Source organism: Pongo pygmaeus, chromosome 1 (genome assembly GCF_028885625.2).
Source record: "Pongo pygmaeus isolate AG05252 chromosome 1, NHGRI_mPonPyg2-v2.0_pri, whole genome shotgun sequence".
NCBI classification, from domain to species: Eukaryota; Metazoa; Chordata; class Mammalia; order Primates; family Hominidae; genus Pongo; species Pongo pygmaeus.
The window spans coordinates 169,770,874-169,798,571 of record NC_072373.2 but is presented as its reverse complement, the minus strand read 5'-3'; the positions used below and the strand labels follow the sequence as shown (position 1 = coordinate 169,798,571).

At 38.4% G+C, this 27,698-nt stretch overlaps 1 long non-coding RNA gene across 1 annotated transcript in view; it reads right to left on the bottom strand.

Moving 5' to 3' along the window:
* Positions 1-27,698, bottom strand: part of LOC129016060 (uncharacterized) — a 104,988-nt gene that overhangs the window by 5,108 nt on the left and 72,182 nt on the right. The window contains exons 5-7 of the long non-coding RNA XR_008494712.1: positions 20,190-20,304; positions 18,161-18,345; positions 6,844-7,179 (exon numbers count right to left, since the gene is read on the bottom strand). This is a non-coding gene — a long non-coding RNA (uncharacterized LOC129016060). The remainder of the gene's footprint in view (positions 1-6,843; positions 7,180-18,160; positions 18,346-20,189; positions 20,305-27,698) is intronic.

Genomic DNA, 27,698 nt, shown 5'->3' with positions numbered 1-27,698 from the left:
GAGGGAGGCTGTACCCTGCAAAGCCACAGGGGTGGAGTTGCCCAGGATGATGGGGACCCACCTCTTGCATCAGTGTGACCTGGATATGAAACATGGAGTCAAAGGAAATCATTTTGGAGCTTTAAGATTTGACTGCCCCACTGGATTTTGGACTTGCATGGGCCTATAGCCCCTTTGTTTAAGCCAATTTCTCCCTATTTAGAATGGCTGTATTTACCAAGGACTGTATGCCCATTGTGTCTAGGAAGTAACTAGCTTGCTTTTGATTTTACAGGCTCATAGGTGGAAGGGACTTGCCTTGTCTCAGCTGAGACTTTGGACTGTGGACTTTTGAGTCAATGTTGAAATGAGTTGGGACTTTGGGGGACTGTGGGGAGGGCATGATTGGTTTTGAAATGTGAAGATGTGAGATTTGGGAGGGGCCAGGTGTGGAGTGATATGGTTTGGCTCTGTGTCCCCACCCAAATCTCATCTTGTAGCTCCCATAATTCCCATGTTGTATTAGTCCACTTTCACACTGCTGATAAAAACATACTCAAGACTGGGCAATTTACAAAAGAAAGAGATTTAATGACTTACTGTTCCACATGGCTGGGGAGGCCTTACAATCATGGCAGAAGGTAAAAAGCACATCTTACATGGTGGCAGACAAGGGAAGAGAGCTTGTACAAAGATACTCCCCCTTATAAAACCATCAGATCTTATGACACTTATTCACTATCATAAGAACAGCACAGGAAAGTCATGCCCCCATGATTCAATTACCTCCCAACAGGTCCCTTCCACAACAGGTGGGAACTTAAGATGATATTTGGGTTGGGACACAGCCAAACCATATCACACGTGGTATGATATACCAGAAAATGTGGAAGAAAATGCTATGTGGAATATTGCCAATCATCCTACTAGAGAGAAAATAAGCACTGGAGGATCTCACTGACAATTAAATGCTTAGCCCAAAGCCAGAGACACACATTAGTTCCTCTCACAAGACACTGTCCAGAATTGGTCACATGGGAATCCAGGCAGTACAATCTTACTATGGGCCAAGAAGTCAGAGAGTTGAGACTCTTCGGTGATCAGCATAAATAAGTAGTATACCATCTTTTATAATTTTCTTTCATTTTTGCCTTAAAATTATACTAGCTTAATTTCTTAGATTCTTGCTTTAACTTTTTAAGTTTTTTATTCCTCTTAAGATTTCTTATTTTCTTGCCACTTTGATGGTGCATTCTGAAGTTTCATTTTATATATTATTCATTGGTTTTGGGGGAATTTGTTCATTTACCTTTTAGATGAAAGACTTTTTTACATATCTAGTATACTCTAGTATACTGCTCCAGAGATCATGAAAATAGAAATTTTACCACTCACTTTCAAAGCCTTGAAAAAGTGATCCAAATCTTAATGGAATCATAAAACCACCTTTCTATGGTAGTTCTATTGTCTAAATGTCAGGAGAACTACTCCTCATTCTATTTTTCATTAAATAACTTTGAAACCATGGCCAGATCATTTCCCCTCTCTGGACCTACTTTCCTTAACTATAAAGCATCTAGGTTAGTGTAAATGACCTTTCAGGGGCTGCCCCAACATACTATTCATTTATCAGTTTATTTCACAGTAGAACATGCATTCTATAATGATTTTTAACAATCTCAAATTCCAAACCAAATATTTCTTTTTCAATGGTAGGCTTGTTGCTACTTAAAGCTTTTCATGGAAGCTCTTGACTCAAGAATGCTACAAAAATAGGCTCTTGTCCTCTTCTTGCATCTTGCAAATGTACAACATTAGCATAAAGAGATGTTGGAAAAAAGGTGCCCTCTTCTACCATGTAGTTCCTTTGCTGCTACGTGAACCTCATATATTCTCACCTCCTTCCTGAAATACTTGCACTAGAGTACATAAAGGATAGCTGAACATTCTTTGGAGAGAACAATTGTAGTTTAATCCAACCTTCGAAAAAGCTTTGGTCATCATTCAAATTCTTTAGATGCTCTCAGTGCCTAAACTACATGTCATGGTAGATACAAAAGGGCAGAGAAAATCACAATTGTCATAGTCAGTTTGAGATGCTATAACAAAAATGCCATAGACTGGGAGACTGGGTGGTTTAAACAATTACACTTATTTCTCACCGTTCCAGTATCTGGTGAGGGCTCACTTCCTTGTTTGCAGACAGCTAACTTCTTGCTGTATCTTCACATTGCTGAGGGAGGGATCCCATGTTTCTTCCTCGTTTTATAAGGGCATTCATCTCATTATGAAGGCCCCATCCCAATGACCTAATCTAATCCTAATTACTTCCCAAAGGCCCCACCTGCAAATACCATCACATCGAGGACTAAGGTTTTACCGTATGAATTTGGTGGGGAGGTGAGGAATGGAACACATTCAGTCTGGAGCAACAATTAACATTGTTTTAAAAAACCACCATGTCTTTCAAAATATATGTATTTTCCCCTCATGATTACATGTATTTCTCACAACAATCCTTGAGGTAGGTATTGTTATACCTCCTTTTGGATGTGAAAACTGAGTTCACAAAGGATAATTAAGAGATTCAAGACTTCACATTTGTACTGCACTGTCTACCAAAGCTCATCAGTGTTACTGAAATTACATGAGAGATATAAATCTAAGTAAATAGAACCCCCTGCCTCATGGTAATAAGTAGAAGACTCAGGTATAAGGCAAGAACAACTCCTTCAAGATGAGGAAACACAGGCATTCACACACCCGCTGATGCATGAGGATAGAAAGCATGGCCTCTGAGCTCAGGAAGACTGGATTGGTTTAATTCCCAGAGCTGAGGTTGTAGTAGATTTCTTTTTATTTTCTTTAACTTTATTTATTTATTTATTTATTTATTTATTATTTATTTATTTATTTGAGATAGGGTCTTGCTCTGTGGCCCAGGCTGGAGTACAGTGGCACAATCATAGCTCACTGCAGCCTTGAACTTCTGGGCTTAAGCAATCCTCTTGCCCCAGCCTCCTAAGTAGCTAGGACTACAGGTTCATGCCACTGCACCCAGCTAATTTTTAAAATATTTTATGGAGACAAAGTCTCACTATGTTACCCAGGCTGATCTCAAACTCCTGGTCTCAAACAATCCTCCTGCTTCAGCCTCCCAAACTGCTGGAATTACAGGCATCAGCTAGTGTACTTGGCCCTTACCTTTCTTTCTGACATAATTTTAGATTTAAAGAAAATTTAAAAATAATAATACAAAGAATTCCAGGATATCTTCTCACAGAGTTTTTCAATGTTAACACATTACTACATTTGTTTTATCGCTCACAAATATACACATATTTTTATTGAAACATTTGAAATTAAGTTACAGACAAGATGACCATTGATTATTCAATGTGTATTTTCTAAGACAAGAACATTCTGTTACATAACCACAATATAATTACAAAATCAGGAAATTAACATTGATCTACTTCTACCATTTAACTGCCAGATTGCCTTGGTGTTTCACTCCTTGCTCCTATATTGCTCTTTATAACAAAAGAAAAAGTTGGATTATATGTTGCTTTCAAAATAGGCCAGGCACGATGGCTCGCATGTATAATCCCAGCAATTTGGGAGGCTGAGACGGGCAGATCACCTAAGGTCAGGAGTTCGAGACCAGCCTGGCCAAAATGGTGAAATCATGTCTCTACTAAAAATACAAAATTAGCCGGGCCTGGTGGTGGCACGCCTGTAATCCCAGCTACTCAGGAGGCTGAGACAGGAGAATCACTTGAACCTGGGAGGCGGAGGTCGCAGTGAGCCAAGATTGTGCCATTGTACTCCAGCCTGGGTGACAGAGGGAGATGCTGTCTCAAAAAAAGGAAGAAAAAAAAAGTCTGGTGGCTGAGTGCAGTGGCTCACGCATGTAATCCCAAAACTTTGGGAGGCTGAGGTGGGTGGACCACCTGAGGTCAGGAGTTTGAGACCAGCCTGGCCAACATGGTGAAACCCCCTCTCTACTAAAAATACAAAAAGTAGCCTGTAATCCCAGCTACTTGGGAGGCTGAGGCAGGAGAATCTCTTGAACCCAGGAGGCAGAGGTTGCAGTGAGCTGAGATTGCACCACTGCACTCCAGCCTGGGCAACAGAGCAAGACTCTGTCTCAAAAAATAAATAAGATAAAATAACAACTTGGATATTTTTTAGTATACCTCTCATCATGGGGTCATCTGGTGTTTTCTTATGATTAGTTTCAGGTTATGCACTTTTGACAGAAATAACCAAGAAGTTAGGTTGTGTTTTAAACATGCATGAGGTCAGGAGGAAAATGATATTATTTGTCCTATTCATGTAGATATTAACTTTGATCATTGGTTAAGATGATGCCTGTAGGCCTCTCCACTGTAAACATGTCATTTTTTTCATTTGTAATGAATTTTTTTTCATTTTATTTTATTTTATTGTTGAGACAGGATCACTCTCTGTAACCCAGGCTGGAGTGCAGTGTTGCAATCTGCAATCTCAGCTCACTGCAGCCTCGACTTGGGGCTCAAGCGATCCCTTCTACCTCAGCCTCCTGAGTAGCTGAGAATACATACACGCACTACCACACCTGGCTAATTTTTTTTTTAGAGATGGGGTCTCACTATGTTGTCCAGGCTGCCATTGAACTCCTAAGCTCAAGTAATCCTTCCACCTCGGCCTCACAAAGTGCTAGAATTACAGGTGTGCACCACCATGCCCAGCCTAAATAAGTATTTTTATGAAGCAAAACTTTTGGGGCTAGATAAATATCTTAGTCCCATTAATGTTTCACCCACTAGCTTTATTATCTATTTATAATTCTTCCCTTAAGCAATTAATACTGTGATATTTGCAAATGATTTTTCTAATTTTATCTTTCCTGCCTCATTTATTAGGTGGCCTTTATTCCAGGAAGAGCCTTTACTTCTTCCACATTTACGTATTTGTTTATTTATTTATATCATTCTGTATATCTGTATGGAGTCCATGTTGCAAGTTTCCTAACCCTCAGGAGCCTCAGTTCCTCCTCTGTAAAATGGCAATGAAAATATTTACCATCTAGATCTGCTGTGTAGATTAAATAAGCTAATATATGTAAGGTCCTCCAAATCATGAGAATCAAATAAATTGGAGCTCCTTATATTAGTAATAATAATAATAATACTTGTTTGACTTTTAATATAGTGAGAACAGTTCAGGGTCATCTTCTGTCAGTACTTTATGAACGTGAACAACCCATTTAACCTCTCTTGCTCTCATTCTTCTCACCTATAAAACAAAAGAGTTGGGTTACATGATCTCTAAATTCAACTACAATTTTAATGTAAGAAACTAAGATTCTGTACCTATAAAATATGTGTGCATAAATTCATTTTTTCCAACAACCTGTCAAGTATTCTGTATTATCTTTGCAGTATGAATATCTTTCATAACTCTTAGTGTTCTTCTAAAATTTCAAAAGACATACAATAATTTATCTCTGAATAAACAGTTTGAGTGTTCCATTTAATCATACTTTACATTTTAATAATGTTAGTTGGTCACAGCTATTTTCCAGCTAAGCAGATGACTTTGACAAAATGTGAAATAGCTAAAGACAGATGGTTTCCAGCTCCAACTGTTCGGGTTTATTTTCCAATGCCAGCAAGGTCAGTGATCCTTCAACTGAGTGTGACCTTAGACCACATGATGGCTATGATTTGCGTATTACAGAAAGAATAATTCAAACACTTTAAATTTCATTCTGAAACATATGAGTCACATCATAAAATGTGACCAGTATAGCTCAGAAGTTTATTATAGGTAGCCTTGAACATGTCTTTGCACATTGTTGAAATGAAGAGTACATTAATAGCTAGCAAATGGATTAATCTCTGTATTAAACACTTCCCACAGGAGAGGGTGCTGAGGTAACAGAAAGAACCCTTGAATTCCTAGGCTTAAATCTTAGTTCTTACTAGTCCTATAAACTGAGGCAAATAAGTTTCTGTGTCTTTTTACATCAAACTGAAATAACATGTGGTATGGTTTGGATTTGTGTCTCTGCCCAAATCTCATGTCAAATTGTAATTCCCAGTGGTGGAGGTGATGCCTGGTTCGAGGTGACTGGATCATGGAGGTGTTTCTCATGAATGGTTTGGCATCATCCCCTTGGTGATGGTCTCATGACAGCAAGTGGATTATCATGAAATGTGCTTGTATAGAAGTGTGTAGCACCTCACCCCTTGCTCTCTCTCTTGCTCCTGCTCCTGCCATGTGAGACATGCCTGCTCCCACTTCACTTTCTGCCATGATTCTTAGTTTCCTGAGGCCTCCCCAGAAGCTGAGCAGATGCCAGAATCATCCTGTACATGCTACAGAACTGTGAGTCAATTAAACTTCTTTTGTTTATGAATTATCCAGTCTCAAGTATTTCTTTATAGAAATCTGAGAATGGACTAATACAACATGATGCATCTCATAGGGATGTTGTGAGAAGAAAATAAGTCCATTTTAATGAGAGCAGCTAGCATATAAAAGTTACCTGAATAGTGTCCAATAAATATGGGGAGAATAAAACTAGGATAAATTAGGTCCAGAATGTATAGTATAGCCACCTTTTCTTTAGGATTTTTTTCTAAACTGAACTTGGAATTAAATTTGGAAAGTTAAGAAGTACTGTGTTCCAGTTTGAGCATCTGAAGACTCAAGACAGTAACTGCTTTATGACCTACCTAGTCCAAGTCCAGCAGCAAGGGTATGTCATAATCACCTCAGTGGTACTCAGAGTCATAAATCTTGGGCCTCATGTTGAAAATTATGCATGAGTAAATCTATAGAAAAGTCCAAGTATCTGTATTTTTAAGCACTTACCAGATGAATTTTGTGTTTCAGAATCTCTGTTCTAGGAGACTTAAGAACAGGCTGGGCATGGTGGCTCACTCCTGTAATCCCAGCACTTTGGAAGGCCGAGGCGGGCAGATCATTTGAGGTCAGGAGTTCGAGACCAGCCTGGCCAACATGGTGAAACCCCATCTCTACTAAAAAAATAAAAATAAAAAAATTAGCCAGGAGTGGTGGTGCAAGCCTGTAGTCTCAGCTGCCAGGGAGGTTGAGGCAGGAGAATCATTTGAACCCGGGAGGCAGAGGTTGCAGTGAGCCGAGGTCATACCACTGGACTCTAGCATGTGTGACAGAACAAGACTCCATCTCAGAAAAAGAAAAGAAAAGGAAAGAAAAAGAACAATGAAGAACATATCAAGTAAGCCACTAGATCACCAAGTGGTACCAAGATTGGGAGCGCCTTATCAGCTACCAGGAGCACACCACTGGTGCTGACTAATGGTCTTTAATACTTAAAATTATTTTGATGAGTTGCTTCACATGTCAGGTCAGGCTCTAGTCTCAAACTCCCTGGGTTTTATCAAGGCTTTACCACTTTCTAGCTATGTCATCTTTGATAGACAGTTAACATCTTTGTGTCTGTTTCCTCATCTCTAGAATGAAGACTGTTGTAAGGTTTAAATGAGATAATTTGTGGGCAGCACCTAATAAAATGCTGGCACAGACTGACAAACAAATTGATGCTAATTGTTTAATTATCCTGAAGTTCAAATGAAGACATTTTGAACAACTATGCCTGTATATATGCCATTTCCCATGTTTGGAAGCCTTTCCCACACTTTTCTGCTTAGCAGGCTCTTCCCCAGCATTCAAGATTTAAGATTCTATGTGGGAATGTCCTTCTCTGCTCTCTGTATGTCCAGCTCTGCCCAGTGAAATCCTCCCACGAAGCAAATCTTCTTGCTATGAAAAAAAATTTCTGATCAATTGCCTGCCAAGTCCTAATTAATCTCCACCTTTCCTGCCCTCCATCACACAGTGTATGCATGCTATCTGAATTGACCTTAGATATATAAGTCTTCCTTGTGGTAATGTCTACTTTCTTTGGGTGAGCTGTTGGTTTCTCACATCTTTAATTGTACATGTTGACGATGCCAAGACCTGTTTCTCAAACTCATACTATTCCCCTAAGCATAAGACCCATATAGCTATCAATCTTCTGAAAATACCCTTCTTTATGTCTTGTAAACACTCCAAATTCAACATTAATAAAATCAACTTACCTTTCAACTACATTTTTTCCTATAGTCTCCTTTGTGCCACTTTGGAAAATAGTTTGGCAGTTCCCCAAAATGTTAAACATATAGTAACCATATGACCCAGCAATTACACTTCTAGATATACACCTAGAAGAAATGAAAGCATATGTCCACACAAATTCATAACATTATTATTCAGAATAGCCAAAAGGTGGAAACAAACCAAATGTTCACCGACTGATGAGTAGATAAACAAAATGTGGTATATTCATACACTAAGATAATATTCAGCCATGAAAAGGAATGATATACTGATACATGGTATAATGTGCATGAACCTTGAAAAAATCATGCTAAGTAAAAGAAGGTAGACACAAGTTATATTATTCCACTTATACTAAATTTCCAGAATATACTAATCCATAGAGACAGAAATAGATTATTGGTTGCCAAGGGATAAAGGAAGGAGGGTATGGGAAATGACTTCTAATAAGTATGAGATTTATTTTGAGGATAATGAAAATAGTCTAAACAGATTCACAGCTCTGTGACTAAACTAACAACCACTGATTTTTACAGTGAGTTTTTTGGCATTTAAATTGTATCTAAATTTTTTTAAAAAAATGATTTCCTATGATTTCAATGTATGACATCATTACTCCATCACTATTGCATTCATTAACAGTTAAAATTTTGGCAACATTTTGGCTTCCTGTCTTCCTAAAGTGTAAGAACATTGTCAAATATTTATAGTTCTCTCTTCAAGTTGTCCCCCTGATCCATTACCTCCAAAAAAGGGATCATCTTAAATGTAAGTATGGGGGAAGAAATTAGTATTCCTCTGTACTTATATAAAGCTCTATCCTTCATTTATCAGTATCAAGACATCTGTATAATAATGATAAAACAAAATAATTGATTTGCTCAGAGGTATATAACCAAGCTGGTTTGATACCCAAGACCTTTGGTTCTAAGTCCCACATTTATTTTACTGCACTACATTGTGCAATGTTATATGAACACATCTGCAGTCACTAAAAGTATCAGCAACAGGGAGGACAACCCACTGCATCTAATCCTAAAGGAAGGAAGACAAAGATCAGAGAAATATGGGTAACCTCCCATTCAGAGCTGCTAAGAGGAGAGAACAAACATTACTTGAAGGTCCTCTGACTTCCCCCAGCTGGAGAAGTAGGAATTGTTCAAACACCAGTCAGTTGATAAAGAAAGAGCATCCCAGCTTTGCTAATCACTACCTAATAATCACATTTTCTGAATTTAAATATTTGTTACACAAAGCTATTTTTATATAAATTAATCATCAAAATTCTAGATCAAAGCTGCTCAATCTGGAGCTATTTTGCCCCCCAGGGGACATTCGTTAATGTCTGGAGATATTTTTGTCACAACTGGGTAGGGGTTTTTTGAGGGGAGAAGTGCTACTGGCAGATAGTCAGCAGAAGCCAAAGATACTGCTAAAAATCCTACAATGCACACAACAGCTCCCCAAACAAAGAATTGCCTAATCCAAAACGTCAGTCGTGCTGAGGTTCAGAATCACTGTTCTAAATGCATTTTTCAGTTACTAATAATTGCAAGATGTATTCCCAACTGGCAGACCTCTGTTGTTTGATTGTAGTGGATGTCCACAAAAATAATCTGTGACCCCAAGAGCCTCAGGCTTTACTCAAAATAAAGAGTTTTTGTGGATTTAATTCAGTTGAATTTAAACTCTAATGTTTACCTACTGTGCTGGAAACACAAGGCTATGAACTATTGGGGATATATGCAAATAGTTATAACATGCTCCATACCCTTTGGGAACTTATAATTTATTAAACGTGTCAAGTTCCTAGAGAATGGGGGCTATGTTTTCTTAGTACCTACATGATAGGTGTTTTACAAATATTTATTAAATGAGTAAGAAAAGCCTCTCAGTAATTTTTCAAAATCTTCCCCACTTTCATCGATGTGAATGCCCAACTGCACCATCTCATTTTTGTCAGACTGCTTTGCCTTTTACTTGATAAAGAAAAATGGAGGTTACAGCATGAACCAGCTGTAGCCTCTTCATCCCCTCATTTACTTCTGGACCCATATTTTCCTCCTTTCAAGTTTAAGAAAATTAGGTGCCTCTCATGCTATACAAGGCCAATTCTTTCATTGTTTTCATATCCCTCTCTCCTAACTCTATTATCTTCCAGATCTGACTCAGTCAGTAATCAATAATACCTACTTTGTGTAAAGTACATGATTCAGCAATCAAAATATAGTACATGTTCAATGATTATAGCTTTTATATTCCCTCTCCAGTCCAAATTTCTCCAGCCTGGAAATAAAATCTCCTTTTAATCTTGTATCCACCTGTATTGTTTTTCTTCTCTTTAAAGCTTATCTTCTTTGTGTCCCTACTTTATTATTTCTCATTCATTTTACATTCTGAAATCTTATTCTGCCTCTCGCACTCACTGAAACTACTTGGGAAGAGGCCATTCATTGATGATCTTCATGATGCAAAATTCTTAGCTGATTCTTTGACTCCTGAAGCATGTGCCCTTTCCTACAAAAATGACCGTATATACCCACACAAACAAACTTTTCATAATATTTTCAAAGAATTCACTGAAACAACTATTGATCAAGTTTAAAAGCACTGTAGTTTACAGAATTTAGTCCTCACTGGAAAACTCTGTTGCATTTAACACTGTTTTATCTCCAATGGATGCCTGAGACCAGGGATAAGGAAACATTCTACAATTACTTCTTGAGCAACTATTCCATGCAAGATGTTGTGCAGCATACTAAAAGAATAGAGGTAATAGAACAAGATCCCCATCTCAAAGGAACTCACAATATGTATTTTTGTGAAGAAGGAGTGAGTAGCTCTGAAATTTCAAACCCGAATGCTTGGGAAAGTGGTGATGCTATTCATTGAAAAAGAGAACCAAGGGAAAGGAGTGATTTAATCATTCAAGTGCTGAGTTTAGCCTTGGACATATTATGATTGAGGAGTAAATAAGATATCCAGATGGAGAAATTCAATATTATTCAGAAATTGGTGAGAGAAAGGGTGTTGGGAGAGAAAGGGTGGTGGTTGGTGCTGTCTGGTGCTCATAAGGAAGATTTGACCAGATGAGGTGAACCTAAGTCAAGGCTGAAATTAGATAAGATTCCAAAGTTCTTATTCTTTAGATAGCCTCCCAGAAAGAAATAAAAATATGTGGTATTTTGGCAAGAAATTCAAAATATAAGCAGATTGTGAACAAAGCCATGGTCACTGGTGTTAGATGGATGTGATGTATCTATAAACCTAAATGCATAAGATGCAATGTCTGAGACCTTGAACAAATATATAACCCCATTTAAGTGCTAACATCCTCACCTAGCATATAATGTTGAGAATAAGTAGTCAAATAACACGTATAGAAGACTTACTATAATATATATCACATAGTGAAGAGTAATTAAATTATAATAATATCATTATTTTTACTATTAGGATTTGATTTAATTAAATGTCTGTTTATAATTTCTTGAAGACCAGGAAGCCAAATATGCAAAATTCTCCAAAGATCAATATTTTTCTGATTGTTAGACACGATGTTCAGAAAAAAGAGCTAAAAAATAATATTTAATAAACTATAATTTCCTGGCATCAATTCCTTGAATGTTCTGTACTTTCACCTATATATAGGATGATGATATTTCATGTCCATATTTATGAGCCTAACGCGCTAAGAGTTTCTCAGTTATTTTAAAAGCTGGTTGAAATTAATAAAGTGAGTCATTTATTCATTCAACAAACACTCATTGAATGCATTCTATATGGCAAGCATTGTGACAGGTGTTGGGAATACAGGACAGAGAAGACTATGATATCACAGAGCTCAAAACTAGTAAGGTTATAAATACCATCATTTTACTAATGTGTAATTAGCTTTGATAAGCATCATGGATAAAAAATATAGAGAGTTATGAAATCATGCAGTAAAGAATCTAATCTTTTTGGAGATTCAAAGAAAGTTTCCCTGGAGAAGTGATATTTGAGCTACAATCTGAAGATTCAGTTGGGTAAAAGGCACAAGGGAAAGAGTTTTCCAGGCAGGAGAACATAATATGTTAGGACACTACAGAGGGAGGGTGCAGGATAACTTTGATAAAGAGAAAAAAGAGAAAATCTGGCTCTACAGCTTAGTAAATGTGGTGATATAGAGGTGTGCCACTCAGATTCCTGTTCAAAAAGACTTTCTCTGAGAAACATGGCTGACTGGCAGCATCCAGACAAAGCACTCTGGATCCAGCAAAGTGTTCATAGTGAAGCCAATCTTTTGCCAAGTTGCTCCCAGCCAATGACTGAGTGCAGCATGGATACTAGAGCCAGGTCATTACCACTTAACATGAGACATGCCTCTAACAGGCAATCTTTGTTTGGGGACTTCCCATCAGCCTAGCCAACATTTTCTCAGAATTGTACTGTGGTGTGAGGCTCTTCCCATTTATCCTCCTTCCTTTCCTTTCTCCTCCTACAGCTTTCAAATCCATGTAGTGATCTGAAGGCCCCTGTTCACTTTCCCTTTATCATGCACACACTTTAGATCAAATCCACGTGTATAATTCTAAATTTACAGTAGGCTGCCTCTGGCCTAATTTAACTTTAAAAATTGGTGGCTCTGACATAATTAAGCCCATAATGGGTAGTTCCAGAAGCATGTTCTTTTGGTGCCTCATAGACAAGCCTTATGTCTCTGCTAGGGCCCAGTAACACACAAGGAACTCTTTTTCAAAAGACATATCATTCTCCATTGCAGATGGCATAGCCCTGCTCCAGAACCACAGGGGACTGTACTGTGATTCTGTCAATGGGGCTTACCATAATAAATTCCATACAACATCTTTTTCCACCACTAATACTCCCAGTAACACAGGGTCTGCAAAAGCAGCAGAGTTGCTTGCACTACAGCTGAATCTGCTACCACTTTCCAAGGCCATCAATAATTCATTAGTGAGAGGGGTACCAACATCACTCCTCTGTAGGCCAGGGCTGACCGGTAGAAGAGAAGTCTCAAAGCTGGGCTCCTTAGTAACCTGGGGCATGATGGAGTCCCTGTGACTTGTGGTGACAATATTGAAACACCAGAAACCAGACCTACTGTGACCTGAGGATTCCCTTTGACTAGGGTTTCTTCCTAGGTCCATAATGGTGAAATCATCAACACTTACGGCATTTAATTCTCTATTGAAGACGGATGTCTTGTGCCAGGAACTATCTGTCCCCCACATTCCACTCAGGATGGCGTCCTCATTGCCAGCCAGTTAATGAGTGAGCCAGTCCCCAAATCTCTGTCTTCTCAGACCACTCTAGATGTCACCTGGTTTTCCTTTTAGAGCCTCAGAGAAGCAGACCACAAAATGGGATTTGATGCCCAAAAATTTACTGGGGAAATGTGTAGCTACATAACAGTCAAATCCAGGAGTGGACTCAAAAGACACCATAAAGAGAAGATCATCACTAAGCTATGGGCAGTGAACCTCTTCATCCATAATATGTGGAAGGAAAAGTAGCCTGGAGTGACAATATTCAGAGTTTCTCGGGCAGCAGTTATTAGTTAATTACCTGGCCAGATTGTAGACACCTGGATGTAAAAGCCTGCAAGATTAGAGACATGGCGATCTGGAATAGGGGCATGTAGATGGACAGAGAGCCATAGGGAAGTGAGAGAACAAGAAGTAACAAAAGTTTTGTTTTACACATGAATGTACACGAGAAAGCACCTACCATGGGAAAGACACTGAAGAACAAAGTAGACACAATGACTCAGCAAATTGACATAAGCCAGCTTCATCATTAGCCACCCCAAAACTGGTGTGATGAACACATAAATGGAAAAGCCACAGAGGCAGAAAAGTAGAAATCCACGCACAGGCCAAACAGCATGGATGTTCTCTTACCAAGGCTGGTTAAACTTCTGTTGAGTCTGAATGTCCAACACATCCAGCCATTTCATAGCAAGTTGGCCATACTGAGTCTCTTCCATCCTAGATGGCAAGCTACTTTATGGGTTGGTTTTCCTGCTTACAGAGCTTTAGCCAGTACCACAATCTGGGGACACAGGGGACGTCTGATTCACAAGCATGGAGTATCAGACAGCATAGCATCTGACAAAGGACCCACCTCACAGTGAAAGGGATACAGGACTGCACCCATGACTATCAGATTCACCAGTTGTTTAGGAACAAAAAGTAACTATAACACTTTTATGTACTTTTTTATATTAATGTCCACAGTATTTCCACCCAACAAAACAAAATTCAGCAAGTTTATGTGGCTTTCTAACAAGAATCACCTTCCAGTTTCCAATAACATGTTCCTCATTTCCATGTGAGTTTTCACCAGAAGCACTTTTAACATTCATATTTTCACAAATAATCTCTTCAAAGCAATAAAGTCTTCAAAATTCTTCAAACCTCTACTCATTACCCAATTCTCAATTCCAAAGCCACTCCCACATTCTCAGGTACTTGTTACAGCAGCACCTCACTTTCCAGTACAAAACTCTGAATTGGTTTCCTAGGCAACAAAGTACAAAAACATAGGTGGTTTAAAACAACAGAAATGTATTATCTCACAGTTCTGGGTGCCAGAAGTGCAAAAAAAAAAAAAATTGTCAGCAGGACCATGCAATCATTCCTTCTCTCTTCTAGTTTCTGTTGCTTGCAGGCATTCCTTGGTATTCCTCAACTTGTAGGTATATTGCTCCAGTGGCATGGCCATCATCTCCCTGTGTGTCTTCACATTGTCTTTCCTGTGTGTCCATCTCTGTGTCCAAGCTTCCATATTTTATAAGGATATCAGTAATACTTGATTTTAAGGACACCAGTCATATTGGATTAGAAGAACATCAGTCATACTGGATTAGGGCCCACTGTAATGACCTCACTTTAACTCCTCTGTAAAGATTATATCCCCAAATAAGGTTACCTTGTGAGTCTAACTGGGAAATAGTATCTCAACGTCTGAATCTAAAGGTACAGCACTATGGAACTCGGTTCAACCCATAACACTATGTGAAAGACATTATTAGTTTTTTGGGCCACAATTAATGTCCAGTCCTATTTGAACATATGGTTTCCCTAGAAGACCACAAGTTGAAAATTACTAAACTTCATCCAATCTCCTTCATTTTACAAATGGAGGAAATGAAACAAAAAATGAAACCCAAAACTTTTCATTTGAAATCCAGCCCAGTTGTGACCCTACTTCACTCCCTTGCTTACTCAACTTAAACAGAAGAGACTCCATTCGAGGTCTGTTCTTCAAGTAATTAGAAAACTCAGGTAACAAAATGTAGCATCTCTATGAACTGTAAAACTCTTTTATTGTATACAAATATTTTTAATCAACCAAATGGAAAAAAATAGTGTTGTAGAATTATATCAGTTACCTTAGGTAAGCTATTATGTAGTAATATAAGACACTAAAATTGTATTGGCTTGCAACATCAAAGATATATTTCTCACTCACATTACATACCTGTCATGGGTCAGCTCTGTCTCTGTTCCATTTTATCTTTAGTTTAGTACTCAGAGTGAGGAGCAACACCTTTCTGAAGTATGCAGTTTTCTTGGAAGAAAAGAAAAGGAGGCCCAGATATACAGCATCGACCTAAGACTAGACTAGCAAAAAAAAAAAAACAAACAAAAAAAACACCACCATCAGCCTAACATGCACCAAGTAGCAAGCAATGGCAATATACCATTGAGGGAGGTGAAAAGGCGTACAGAACGAACACATGGCACACAGCGTAGGGAAACCCTAAATGTGAGATTAAAGTAAGTACACTGAGAAAAACACTTCAGCACCACAACTCTCACCCTAAGCTCAAGGCATGTTAGATGAAAGCCTACAGTGCATTGAAGTAATCATAGCAAAGAAACCTAAGCCCCATTCAACTCCTAACCAGATTTTCTCAAACCTCCACATTATTTGCCTAAAGGATAAAATGTGCATTCATTTCCAGGAGTAAATAGTATTTACTCAAGTTTCTACTGTTCTGGATGAGATAGCTGACATTTAAGATAAAATTACAAAGACACAAAATGCAAGTGAAATTGACCCATTGTCACTAGAAACAACTTAACAATATAAAAATAAGAAATAACCAAAATATTGGGCTTTAAAATAATTATGGTTGATATGTTAAAGAATTTAGTGGAAAAGGCAGAAAACATATGAGCACTAGTGAGAAATTTTAGCAGACAAATAACAATGGGAGAAATATAAAAGGACTTTATCTGAGATGAAGAATTCCTTTGTCAGGCTCATCATTAAATTTTACACAGCCAATAAAATAATCAGTGAATTTGAAGATAAGACAATTAGAAATTTAGAAATTACCCAAATGGAAAGGAAAATATTTTTAAGTGAAAACATATAAATAAATAAAGGAAATGAACAGAAAAATAGAACAGAGTACGCAAAAGCTACGTGACGATATTAAATGGTCTGACATATGTGTAACTGGAGCCCAAAAAGGAGGAGAGAGAGAGAGGCAGAAAGAAAAAGGTTTGAAAGAATAGCATCCAAGAATTTTGCAAAATATAACAAAAGACATCAAACCACAGATCTAAGGACCTTAGAGGACCTTGAGCAGGATAAATACTATATGTTATACTCCATTTGGCTTATTATCTCAAGAACCTTGTAAAGTAGGCAAAATGATTATTCATATTTTATAGGTGAGGAAGGATTAAGTAGGTTTCATCTACATTCACATAGTTGGCCTCAAGGCAGAACTCTGAAGACTTCTAGGGACTTCTTTGCCCCATTTCCTTCTTTTCCTTTCCTTGAATTTTTTTTGCTATCTCCCCCATGTACTTGCTGGGCAGTCTTGGACTTAACACTTAAATTTCACTTCTTTTATTTTTAAAGGAGTCTAATAGTACAGGATTGATTCCTGAAAATATATTGAAAGAACCAGGACAGAACTTGGAGAATAATTCTGCACTCTACAATCCCCGTGACTTTGGGGTGTGGGCACCATCTGTGAATCTGCTTTCTCTCTGAGTTATGGGCAAGATATAAGCATGGGTTTCTTCTACTCCTAGATTCCATATTTACCAGAGAATTCTATGTTTCCTGTTCCTTATAATGGCTGGAGGAGAAAGAGGAATAGGGCAGGCCTTATTTGGTGATTAACTTGTGTACATTATATTCTCCAACTGCTCTTTTATTTCCCTAGCTTGGAAAATTATATTTATCTAGGATATTTGTTTATTAGAGGTGATTATGCGGGAGGAGGTTTGGAGCAAATTTTTCCTTGTCTCATCCTCTAACCTCCTCCAAGTATTTCTCTGTTACACTTAAGCTGTTTTTTTAAACTATAAAAATGATATTTTGATTTTTTAATCTTTAATCTTCATTTCCTCCAGTGACAGCCTACCTTTGCAGCAATACCGGTTTCTTATTTCTGAGTCTAAATGGAAGAATGTCACAGAGTAAAACAGATGTGCACAGAAAAAGGGAGAAATAAAAGCACACCAGTCTATTATATTGCATACTATCAACATTGTCATTATTGTCAATATTATTGAATCATAATTAGTTTAATAAACATTTCTTTATTGTTCCTAAAAGCAACCTATGCACATTGTATCCATAAAAGCCAAGTAAAGCATGCTGTGGACACTCTGGCAATCATCCAGCCACCTCCTAAATTATTTATGACATAGCTCCTGTATCCTTCCAGCTCCTAGCTCCTGGCCCTTAGCTTGAGGGCTTCAGGTATCCCTGAATTTTGGTTTCCCTGCCTGGATTCAGAATACTTACCGCTGAACTATTGACTCTTCCCTTCCTGACTCTTTCAACTAGAAGTCACTACACTTTTTTTGCCCCCGGGGACCCAAGCCTCAGCACAGACCCTGCCCAGCTGACACACAGACTATTTTCAAGGCTGGGTGATAAAAACATTGCAAGGGAATAAAGAATCAATGGCTTCAGCCAAAGTTTCTCCCTCTCTTTTTGTCTCTTTCTGTCTGAAAGAAAAAAAAAATGTGCTCCAAAGTATGCAAACATTTATTGTGAAACATACTTCCCCTTTCTGTATAAAATGATGTAAACACATCCGCTAACATATGGGTCCATGTGTTCCTTCACTAAGGTGTGATGAGACTCAGCACGGCATATCCACCAGGTGATGGGAGCCTGCCGCAGTGCGGGCGCAAGTGTTGCTGTCTCCTGAAGCAGGTGCACGGAAGCCCATGTGAGTAGAAGGCCCTGTGAAGGAAAAGTGTGGTTACTCAGACCCACAGCTTTAACAGAGGAGTATAAGGTTCCAAGTTAACTCTGTTTATTTAGCACATTCTGTTTGAACTTACTGGGCTTTAGATCTTATTAAGTCCTAAAAAATCACCTTACAGAATAAAAATTATAGCCACATCAGCTGAGAGCTGAGGATGCAGAGATTAGGTGAACTTTCTACAGTAGTGACTCTCAAATTTTAACATCTTAAGAATCACTCAGAAGGCTGTAAAATGCAGATTAAATAGAAGAAATAAGCTCCCAGTACAGTAGGAATGATTTAGTTAATAATTTATTGCATATTTGAAAAGAGCTTGAAGAGAACATTTGTAACGTTTCCAACACAAAGAAAAGTTACATGTTTGGAGTGAACAATATTCCAATTACCCTTATTTGATCACTACACACTGTATACAGGTATCAAAATATCACATGCACCCAAAAAAAAGTACAACTATTATATATTGATAAAAATAAATAAATTTTAAAAATACACAAATTGCTGGGTATGACATGGCTCTCCCACCACCACGCGAGTTTCTAATTCAGTAGTTCTGGAGTGGGGCTGTACAATTTGCATTTCAAATATGTTCCTAGTTGATACTGATGCTGCTGGTCCAAGAACCACACTTTGAAAAACACTTCTTTAGCACACAATGCACATGACTGAGGTCAAAAACCCTGATAAACTAAAGTCAGAAACATCAGACAGCAGCGCTCTAAAAGGTACTATTAGTCAAAACCAGGAAAGAAAAGAAAGTCATCATGCTCAGGAAGAGGGACAGGGAGGAAAACTGGATACCAGGCCCATCAGACTGGAGCAGTGCTGTCAATGTTTACTTTCAAATGCTACCCTCTTAACTGCTTTACTCTTTTGTCGTATAGTAAACTTAGATAACACCAAAAGATAGGACTTCCAAACAGAAATATTCTGTGTTTGTGTGTGTGTGTATTAATAGGAATAGGTGAGACTCCTTCCAGCTCATTGATTTATTGATTGAAGTTCTTCTAAGCATGGGCACCCCATTGGCTATGGGAGAAGCAGGAATGGACTAAAGGTACTGCTCTTGACTTTGGAGATCTCACAATCTAGCAAATGTGTCCAACCCAAATCAGATCATGACACATGCCAGACACAGAGAGAGGACGGTTTAATTAATGCTGACCTGAAAGAGGTGGTGTCAGAAGAGGCTTCATGGAGGAGGTGACGTTTAAATGGATCTAGAAGGATGAGCAGGAATTTAACTGGCAGGGACATTTGAAGAATAGCATTTGTCTACTACGTGAAAAGAAAAATAATTTTCTTTTCCAACGAAGGAATAATTTTTCATCTCAGAATCATTTTCATCCATATTGAAAGAAACCTATTATTTAATGTCAATAGGCTTCCAAAATGAAGGTAAAATATAGAATAGAGAGTAGTTGGAATAAACACATTTCACAAAGGCAAAATATCTCCCTGAGTAGAAAGCTTTTTTTTTTTTTTTTTTTTAAATCCTTATCTCCTTCCTGCTGACATGCCTCAAGGGAGCGTTTCATTTAAAGCTGTTGAATTTCCTGAATTCCACTGTGTGTTTCAGCAAACTTCTTAGAGTCAGAGTGTGAAACAGAAAATTTGTACTACCAAAACACCCTTAACATTCCACAGGCAGCTTATTGGTTGGAAGAATTAGCTATAGGTGTTAATAATAGTAAAATACAATAATCATAATACGCACTGCTTTATAATTTCCACTAAATAGATTTGTATTATGCTGCTTGGGCTGGTATAACAAAATACTGTAGCAGAGTGGCTTAGACAATAGAAATTTACTTCTCACAGTTTTGGAGGCTGGAAGTCCAAGATCAACTTGCTGGCAGGGTTGGTATCTGGTGAGACCTTTCTTCCTGGCTTGCAGATGACTGCCTTCTTACTGTCCTTATGTGGCCTTTGCGCTGTGTGCACACAGAGGGAGAGGAATCCCTGAGAGCTCTTCTTTTTCTTGTAAGGACACCAGTCCTATCAGACTAAGGCCCCATATTAATGACCTAATTTTAACCTCAATTACCCCTTACACACCGTATCTCCAAATACAGTCACATCAGGGGTTAGAGATCAACACACAAATTTGGGGGGGACATAATTCAGTCCATAATGGTACTGTAAGTTTCTAAAGGTTAGCTTATTTTATTTGTCCCCTGTACTTCCTAATCCATTTCCTCGTACACAGTAGGCCATTTGACTTGAATGGACTCACACTTACTCCCACAGTGAATTATCCTAGCAGCACCATGAGTTGGGTAGGTGAGCTATTATTATCACCCCAAAGTTACACATGAGTAATCATGGATCACAGTAAGTATATAGTATACGCCAAGCACTTGTTCAAAGCTCTGCATAAATGAACTATCATTATTCTTCTTTCATTAATGAGGAAATTGAAGACGTTAAATAATTGCCCAAGATGATATTTATTAAATGGCAAAGCCAGTATTCAAACCCTAGCAGGCCGGCTCCAGACCCCACAATTTTAGCCATGATGCTATGCATCCTCTCCTGATGGCCACCAAAGTCCTGTGGCTTACCAAAGCTTTCTTATTTGGTGGCTGTATTAGTGCCCTAGGGCTGCCATAACAAGTTATCACAAACTTGGTGGCTTAAAACAATGGAGATGTATTCTCTCCCAGTGATGCAAGCCAGAAGTCCAAAATCAAAGGATTGGCCGGGCCCCATAGCTTCCATCCCTGGTCTCTTTAGCTTCTGGTAGCTCCAGGGGGCTCTTGGCTTGTAGCAGCATCACTCCAATCTCTACCTCCGTTCATACATGGCCTTATCCTGTCTCTGGGACTCTCTTCTGTGTAACTTATGTAAAAATAATTGTCATTGGATTTAGAGCCCACTTAGATAACCCAGGATAATTTCACCTGAAGATTTTTACCTTAATTACATCCACTTAGTACTTTTTTTCCAAATAAGGTCACATTCACAAGTTCTGAAAGCAGAATGTCAACATACCTTTTGGGATACCACCATTGAGCCCACTACTGCACAAATAGCAACCTATAATCCAGGAAATGGAGTAATATCAATACATTCTCTGCCTGACATTTTTTCCTAGAATCTTATCCTTTTGCCCCCTTCCCAGACTCATCCACATGGGTACTCTGGTTCCCATCACGTAAAACATGCCCAACCCTTAGTTATGAGTAGTTGACTCACAGTGCATACTAACTCAAACTTATCTAAGATGTACCTTCCCTAAGAAGTTTCAACTTGAGACAAAGACAGAAATGGGACAAAAGCAGGGGTTTTTGTTTGTTTGGTTGGTTGGTTGGTTGTTCTTGGAAACCATGTTTACCAGCAGGGCTGGGCTAGGTTGTGCTGAGACAAGCAAGGGACCTAGGGTACCAAACTTAGGAATTGGCACGTGCAAGGCACTGAGAGTGATAGCTTCATTAAATTTGAGGCCTAAGATGTCTTACTTGCCTCATTCTAATCCTCCTGACCTTGTTTCTTGGCATGAGCAGCAGAGGATTACAGGAGACCCTGGTGGCAGAGGCAGGGGGACAGAGATATGAGAGAGAGAACTGGTGGTATTCGAGCCACTGGTTCTAGTTTTCTTGAAGCTTAGTAAGATCTCTGTTATTTGGTTCTATTACATGCTCCAGTATCCACATTAATAAATTCTTTTTTCTATTATTATTATTATTATCATTAGTTTAAACTTGTTTGAGTTGGCTTTCTATCATTTGCAACCAAAAGAATTCCAAACTAAAGTCTAGATGTTTTAACCCCTTATCCTTACTTTCCCATTATTTCCTAATATGAGGAGACTGAAGCAAAGAGAGAAAGATGATTTCCATGAAGCCATAGCACCTATGAAAGTGGAAACCCTGGTCTCTGCATGACAACCTCCACGTGGTTAAGAAGATTCTCTCAAAGACATGAAACTGGCTCCTCCTTGCTTTGGTTTTTCATAAAATTTGTATATTTTGTCCTTTCAGTGTGTAGACAGGTAGAAACTTTAATTGATGATTTAAGAAAATCTGTATGAGCATCAATGATCATACTACTCCCTTGGGTGCTAATTAAATATATTTGACTATTTTACCATGCACAAAGTGGACCAGAATGCTGTGTTTTTATTATTCTGCTGTGGCTGTTCATGAATTTTCTTCTTTTCTCATCTGTAGCTTTGAATATACCTGCTGCTTCTAATATGCCATTTTCGATGTTTTAGAAAAATCAAAGGGTAAATAAATTAGCATAGACTAATTAACACTTCAATTTTAAGCTTATCACTAAAATGATACAAATCCCCTCTGGAAACTCTTGATCTCACTCTGAACTCAAACACGTCTTCCTTGTATCAGACACAGAAAAGAAAATGCCCTAAATAGAGCCACCATAACATCATATTCCAATACGACGCCTTCTCCTCTTCCTTCTACAGAATAGAACCTTTTGTAGAAAGATAAAAGGAATATAGAATGTATTCAATAAGGTCAATTTTCTTCCGTCTCATTTCCTGGTTTGCTTATATGGGAAATGGTTTTATTTCTGTCTATGGGCACCATCCCCTTTGAAGTTATCATTATGGACCACACAACAACGTTTCCCTCAATGACAGACCACATATACTACAGTGGTCCCAGAAGATTGTAGTACTATATTTTTATTTTTACTGTACCTTTTCTATTTTTAGATATGTTTAGATATATAACTATTTACCATTGTGTTACAATTGCCTACAATATTCAGTACAGTAATGTGCGTACAGGTTTGTAGCCTAGGAGCAACAGGCTGTGCCATAGCCTGGGTGTGTAGCAGGCTACACCATCTAGGTTTGTGTTAAGTACACTAGATGATGTTCCCACAACATCAAAATTGCCCAGATGTATTTGTCAGAGCCTACCCACTTAATTACATGATTCACGACTGTAATAACAATAACTGCCATTTGCTGAGTACCTCGTCTATCACAGGAATCTTACAGTCTCTCTCATTTAACCCTCACAAGCCTCTTATTTAAAAATTAACAGCCCCTTTTTATGATGAGAAATACTACGGTTTAGAGAGGGTAAGTAGGTTGCTCAATGTCACAGACCTAGAGAATATTAAAGCCAGGATGTAGGACCCAGCGCCTGCGTTCTTTCCATGGTACCAGGTAGGGTCAGAGTGTGTCTGCCCTTTGCAAGCGTTTACCTTTTCTCCAAGGGAAAGAATAAAGGAAATCTTGGGATCTGCTGTGTTCTTGGGCAGTTCACATTGATGGGTCATCTACCTGAATTTATTTCAGAGTAGCCAAGTAATCTATTCTACTCCAACACAGCTAAGAATATCTTCCCTGCCCCAAAACCAAGCCCAGCACCAGGTTGGTTGACTTCTGCCTGATATACATTAAGTTGATAAATTTTTCCCTGTCTCTTTTCCTGTTGCAGTCCTTAGTGCATTTTTCTTCATTTGCTAAATGTTTAATGTTCTCGTTTTCATTTTCAAACTCTTTCCCATACAGCTAGTGTCTCTTTATTTCCCCTGGGCTGTTTTATTTCCCCAAATTGTTCATCATATGTGATAATATTAAGAATCTGTAACGGGGCTTCAGAAGACTAGCTTCTCACTTTGGCCCTTTCCAGACTGATGCGACTATGGGCAAGTCACTTTCACTCACTGAGCTTTATTGTCCTTGTTTGTTAAATGGAAAATTGTGTTTTAGAGTCTCTAAGATCCTTGCCAGCTGATCCCTCTGCCAGTTTCACTACACGGTGATCTGCAAAATCCTGTGTTGTGAATAAATAAGACACCACCACACCACCTCCTTCATTATTCTCTTTCCCAAAAGAAAAGTCTCCCACAGGCTGTCTTCCAAAGGTAAGAGGAGGAATTAACTTATTTTCATACTCCTGGATGCCTTCCATATCATCATTTGACACTCATTTATTTAACTAACAATTCCTGACACCTAACAGGTCAAGCCCGATGACTCTGTGTTGGAACCTAGAGATTCAGATGAGAAAAGTGCAAACACCATCATCGGAGACACAAACTGGCATGTGAGAGAAACACAGAGAGGGGAAAGTCTCTCATCATGGCAGGTGCTGGCACTGAGAACATTCTTCCAGAAGTGTTTATAGTGAAGCTAAGTCTCAAAGGCTGATTAGTGAGGTGTTTAAGTGCCCAGACTCTGCAGTCAGACAGATCTAAGATCAATGTCGCCTCAAATAATCAATAGCTATATGACCTTGAACAAGTTACTTGACCTTTCTATGCCTCGCTTTTCTTCATCTGTAAAATGGAAATCACCTTACTAAATTCATTTTTCAGAGAAATAAAGCCCAAACTATTGAAGTTAATAATTGAATTTAACAATAATGGGAGATTCAAAGTCCATAAACAAAAATTAATTATATTTCTATAAATTGGAAACAATTAAAAAATTACAGATAAATTTAATGAATTATTTGAGAACTTTACACAGAAAAGTACAAAATATTACTGAGAGAAATTAAAGAAACTTGAAATAAATAGAAAGATTGTGCTCTTGAATTAAACCAGTCAATATTACAAATATTATCAATTTTCCCCAAATTGAACTCTGGCTTCAATGCAATTTCAATAATTATTCCAGTAAGTAGGGGTAGGACATGGTGGAAGATGTGACCTCTGGTACAGAGGCCAATAAAGATGTGCTTACAGTCATTAGTAAGGATTTTAGATTTTATGTCCTAAGTCTGCACTTCCATGAAGCCTTATCGTTTATCCTATTACTAAGACTTTGACCCAATTTCTTGAAAAATAACAATTCTGGCCACGTATTGACTAAAAACATAAAGTATATACTACTATGCTAAATCCCAAGAATGTTGTAGTAAGAAACACATTATAAATGTATATAATGATATTCAGTCGCACACCGTATAATGACATTTTGGTCAACAATGACTGCATATACAAAAGTAGTCCCATAAGATTATAATACTGTATTTTTAGTGTACCTTTCCTATGTTTAGATAGGTTTAATACACAAATACTTACCACTGTGTTACAACTGCCTGCAGTGGTCAGTATAGTAACATGCTGTACAGATTTGTAGCCTAAGGGCAATAGACTATGTCATACAGCCTAGGTATATAGTGGGGTATATATAGCATCTAGGTTTGTGTAAGTACACTCTATGACAGGGGTGTCCAATCTTTTGGCTTCGCTGGGCCACATCAGAAGAAGAAGAATTGTCTTGGGCCACACATAAAATACACTAACATTAATAATAGCTGAGAAGCTAAAGAAAATCACAAAAAAACTCATAATGTTTTAGGAAAGTTTACAAATTTGTGTTAGGCCACATTTAAAGCTGTCCTGCTGCATGTGGCCTACAAACCATGGGTTGGACAAACTTGATCTATGATATGTTCGCACAATAATTAAATGGCCTAATGATGCATTTCTCAGAGCATAGCCCCATTGTTAAGCAACATATGAATACATACACAGATACACACATTCTCAAATATATATATTTGTGTGTGTGTGTATATATATATATATACAGTCTCAAAAAGTTCCAGGTACAATTATAAATACTTTGTATGTATTAATCCATTTAATACTCACTGTGACCCTATGATTTAGGTACTATTATTATTATTCCCATTTTAGAGATGAAGAAACAGGCACAAGAAGAGTAAGTGATTACTCCAAGCTGCCAGAGCCTGAATTCTGACCAAGACAGTCTGTCTCTGGAGTCTATTCTCTCAACTACTGTGCCTCCTGCCTCTACTAACCTAACCACAACCCTCTGCCACCTTGATACAGTCCTGTGAGCTCTGAAGTGCAGTAAGCCCTTGAGGAGTTGTCAGTATAGTGGAGAAACACAATCAGACAAAACAGTAATCATGAACTGTGAAATCACTGCCCGGGCTTCTGGCTCCTGGACTGGTTTAGGACCCAGGCCTGTCCAGTTAGATTACTACATCCTATAGAGATTGGTTCAGCGATCTGCACATGACCCAGACTGACCCTAGAATTGTTGCTAGAATGAATGGGAGAGGAGAGTTCTTTTCAGTAGAGTTGGCTGGAGCTCCTGGTGCCAGGGTCAGCTTGAGCCTGAAGCCAACAGAGAAAGAGGAAGAGCCATGAGACCAGGAGAAACAGATCCCCGGCAAGAACCACTCCTGCATCCTGAGCCACTCAAAGCTCTGTTTTGTTTAAGCCACTTCGGTTAGGTTTCCGTCACTTTCACATAACTCCTAACACACTCAGGAAAGTATATGTAATTTACTTCACACAGTACCACTAACCACCTGGCAGCTATGTGTACAGCCATTTTTAAAGAACAAGTAAGAGTTAATCAAATATAGAAGCAAAAATTGTTCTCTGTAGAGGAACATGAATGTGCAATAGCACAGAGGTACAAGAGATCATTGCTTATTAATGGAGAGTGAATTCCAGAGTAATCCAGCTGTAACATCCAGACCTCATCTTATTATTGTCTTCAACTGACCTCCAGATAACTCACCTTTAATGAGAACTTCAGTAACTGGCCAGGAATTTCCCTCTTCATTTCTTTCCATGCCCTGGAAAATTTTAAGCGTCTACGCAGATATATTCTAATTTGCTATTTCTCCTACATTTATAGTGAATTGGCTGAAACTGCCAGATTACTGATCTCAAGGCATTGGGTCTTTGAGATCAGCAAAAACACCATGTTTCTGTGAGTCTTACTAAGCATCTTTACCAGGATGGTCTAGTGCATTCTAGGACTCAGCCCTTCCTGATCAACCTGTCCTTCCGCATGTAAACTATTATGATGTTTATTTCATGGTAAAGAAATAGAGTCTCAGCAAGGTGATGTAGTTGACTTGAAATTGCAGTTGGGCTGTGGTGGTGCTGGGACTTGTCTCACTCCTAAGCCTATGCTCTTTGCATTATGTGGCCTTGGTTAACACTTTTGTCCTAACTGAAACATGAGATTTGGCCATAATACTATTATCCATTGCCATTGTATGATTTTCCAGAGTTCCATTGTATACATCCTCAAACTCTTATAAAGGTTTATGGGACTGTGCCTTAATTCCACATTGAAGACAGTACAGTATCCCCACCAGTTGCCCACTGGGAGAGATGTCAATGAGAGAAAACATGCAACAATCGGCCAAACTTCCCTTGTCAATCCCTGGCTGATTGTACTGGGGCCTCTTTGCTGGAGTCGCTGGAAATGTCACTTGCAAGGGGCGCATTGTAGAGGCCATGAATTTGAAATGTAGAATACCAGGTCTTTTTATGCTGTGTGAATTTCATTTTGATCAGACTAGATATCTGTTTTGTTAGCTCCTGAGGAATCCATGTTGCC